This window comes from Rissa tridactyla, chromosome 3, assembly GCF_028500815.1.
Source record: "Rissa tridactyla isolate bRisTri1 chromosome 3, bRisTri1.patW.cur.20221130, whole genome shotgun sequence".
NCBI classification, from domain to species: Eukaryota; Metazoa; Chordata; class Aves; order Charadriiformes; family Laridae; genus Rissa; species Rissa tridactyla.
This window is the reverse complement of record NC_071468.1, coordinates 17518264-17522104: the sequence shown is the minus strand read 5'-3', so window position 1 is coordinate 17522104 and position 3841 is coordinate 17518264.

Sequence of the window (3841 nt, the reverse complement as noted above, 5' to 3'; positions counted from 1 at the left end):
GCAAGGGACCATATCTCTACACACTCCAGGATACCGGCTCCATAAAGATGCAAGAAGACGATCAGCTGCTGAGTCACCAGTGGGATTTCTGGCTGCACACTGGGTAATTCCTGCTACATACAGCTCATTCCACACCTGACAGGCCTCCCCACCCTGGGCAGCACCAACTAGAGACTGGGACGCTACTCAGCAATGCGTAATTTTGTCATCCCAACAGCATCCCTCGTTTCTAGTAACAAGGCGGTTGCAAGCAGGAATTGCTGCAGGAGAAGGTCTTGGACTCTGGCTTCCCTACGAGAGATGCTGCCTGGATAAAACCTAAATCAACCCAGGAGCCCATCAGGATCCCGCTGCAGTACACCTTCAAAATGACTGGCTTTAAATTGCTTTCATCAGGGTTGGAAAAGATGCGGTAGACAGCTGAAGCAAGACAAGAAAGGAGCCTGCTCCTCCATTCCATGCTCCGCCGGGACAGAAGTCCAACCGAGGGAGTGGAGACAGCAGAAGAAAGAAACCCCTCAGCAAATGGAGCACCCAATTGAGCAGAGAGATTAATATTGCACCTGGCAGTGGGATGATGCCAGGGGCTGGCAGCACCCGGGACCACTCCTGGGAACACGGCATGGCTTGAACCACCTCCCTTTGCTGCCAGCAGCAGCACGCTCAGGGGGAAAACCAAGGGCTCTAATTATCGGCTACTGATGTCAGTGTGTGCTCAAACCATTTGAAACCTGCTCATCAGTAACCTCCTCTGCGGTACCTACAAGAGCAGCAGGCAAACATGCCACAGGAAAGCAGATACCTGCTAATGAGACAGCCATCAACCACTTGTTATCTCTCTTCGATTACCTCCTTAACTCAGTCAAGAGATAGCACGCTTTATTTTTGTCCTCCCTACTGAATCAGCATCTTCAGTTCCTAGAGGCTTTCCCGTTTCTGGTACTGCACACGCTGGGAGCCAGCTCCACCGTGGCCAAAAAAGCTCCCGCTCCGCTCGGCGCTTGCCCACACCCCTTGTGTCTCCCATCTACATCTTATCAGCTCCTGCCTGTGCTTTTGAACACACCCCCCTACAACGAGTCATTGGCAGATCTTGTGGCCATAAGGTACCAATGCGCTTCCTACGCGATTGCTTCATCTTGAAACACTCCTAGCCTGCATCCATCAAGTGGGTGGGAGAGGGACCTTTGATTTGTCTTTCCCCAAAGGATGCTAGCACAGCATTTGTGAAAGGTAAAGTCATAGGAAGCCTCAGAAAACCAACCGCCAAGAAAAAAAGTGGTATTTGGTTTGATCCCAAGCGTGACACAAAAGAACGAAGCATGCGAGAGACTTTGCGCAGAAAGTTAAACCATCTCCTGGCTCTGAAAGTCCAACCTTAAAATCAGGATATCTTGCGAGACCAATGAATTGAACAGTTTAAGCTTTAACAGAAATTTACAGCAGGTCTTAAAGCTCTCGCACGCTGACAGTTCACCATTTGGTGGAGTTCCCAGTTCGTAAAGAGAAAGTGGATTTGCAACCAGAAGCGGCACTTGCTCTGAACACCCTGCCTGCCTTTGCAAGCTGGATCTCAGGGACCCACTCCCCAGAGCCGGGTCTTCAGGGTAATGCTCTCAGAAACACACACTCACGGGTCTACCCCAAGATCCCCAATGGGGAGAAGTGGAAAATAAGGTATGAGGTAATCTAATTTTCCAGGACAGTACCTATTTTAGCACACCCTGCACACAACGCTGACGCCGAGAGGGGAAAAGCAGGTCCCATCCTCGCTGACGCTCATGCGTGTGCCAAACATTATCAAATGATTTTCCTGATTTGTTTTGTTTTAACCATGCCCCATCTCGGAGAGGCCAGGAGCGTGCTACAGCCAGTGGTAAGAGCAGATCAGTGATCAAGCCTCAATTCTGGCCTTAAAGTCAAAAATAACCTTTCCGGAAAATTCTGCAACAGAGCAACGACAATGTCTGCTGAGATTCCTTTGTGGCTGTGGCTCCTACCCCTTCAGCCTTGTTTCTCCTCTTAGAAATGAGGGAAAATTCCTTTTTTTTTTTTTTCTCCTGGCTAGGAGCACGTGGTGCTCAGACAGGGGCTTCCCGCTGATACACAGGCACATATTCACCACGTATCACAACAGGTACCAGCAAGGAGGCATCCCCAACACACGTGCACACAGGCAGGTCTCCATGCATGCCAAACGCGAGAACTTACACAGCTGCGAACTTGATCCTGGTCTAAGGCAGCGTGTGGCAGCCGAGGCCACACCAGCGAGGACGCCGTGAGTCACGTCAGCGTGGCAGACCCTTGGGAGAGCTGTGTCCCACGTAGGCGGCTCACACGCTCCCCGTGCTGAGCAACCCGTTCCCCTGGCAAAGCGTCGGCACTATTACACAGCGCTGACGGCCACAAACACAGGCTGCGAGGACCAACCTTTCAGCCAGCCCTCAGTCCTGCTGCTGCTGCCTTTGCTTCTCTGGCACCAAAGAGGTTTTCTAACCTCCTCCCTGATGGCAAATGACCTGCACCTGCAGCTCATGGGGAGCAGCTGGAAGAGGTTGAGCCTAAATGCAAGGAAAGGGGTGGGGGGAGGAAGGGAGGGAGACCATCTCTGCTAAGGGACCTCCTTCCTCCTGGAGCATGAAGGCTCCCAACCAGCTAAACGGTGACTTCTCTGTCTGGCCGCTCTCTCCTTAGCCCCAGGAGCAGTCACAGTCGCCCAGGTTTTGCCAGCTGGGCAACGCTCGCTGCCAAGAGCGTCTCAGCAAAAGGGCCAATATTGAGCATAGAAAAGGGAAAAAAAAAAAAGAAAAAAAAAAAATCAATTCCAGTAGAAAAATAATTTAATAAAGGGATAAGTTTCAAGAAAATATCTGTATAGTAACAACATTTTAAGTAAAATGTCCACAAAAATATACATGTCTAATGTGATTATACATAATTTTTCCAACAGGTCCTGTTTTAAACTTGGTTCAGTCCATCTAGGCTTTCATCTAGGAAAAACCTTCCCTGCTACCAGACTTCCTGGGATATTATCAGTTTGCACAACAGAATCATATGAGAAATGTTTTCTATCTCAATTTAGGCTCATACAAATAAACCTTAGAGTTGGTAACAGTCCAGAAGAGATCAGGTTATTATCGTTGAATTTAATTATCATTAAAAAAAAAAAAGTAAATACAAACAAAGAAAGCAAAAGACAGCCACCTAAGGGATGCTGTTGGGCAGAAACACCAGCCCTACAATACACACCACACTTAACACTGACACAGCTGAAAAGGAGGGGGATGAAGGAAAGATGGGCAAGTGAGAGGGGAAAACCCCAGGAGGAGAACTCCCAGGAATCGTGGAACTGCTAAAGGAGCAGGCTATCGAGAGGCCAGGAAAAGCACACAAGAGACCAACATATTTCTAGAAACCAGACAATTTTGTAACATAGAAAATAAGTTAATTGGAGGAAGATTAAAAGGAATCAGTGGAGAATGTTTTTTTTCTTATTTTTCCAAATGGTTACTGAGCTGTAGAAATCACAGGTCTGTCCCAAAGAGCCCCCACCAATATTGCTAATCCAGCCGAACAGCTCCAAAACTGATGTACTTCCAGGAGAGAAAAAATCTGGTTACAGAAATTGAAGGATGCGAGAGTACAGTAGAAAATAAAGAAAACATGTTCCACCAGCAGAGGACAGGAACGAAACACTGAAGAGGAGATGCCAAACGAGAGATATCAGTTTTGTCAGAGAGAGATGTACACCGCCACAAAAAACCAAAACAAAAACAACAGAAGAAAACCCCATCCCACAGAAAGAAAACGTAAAATTGGTAAAGAAATAAAAGGACACACA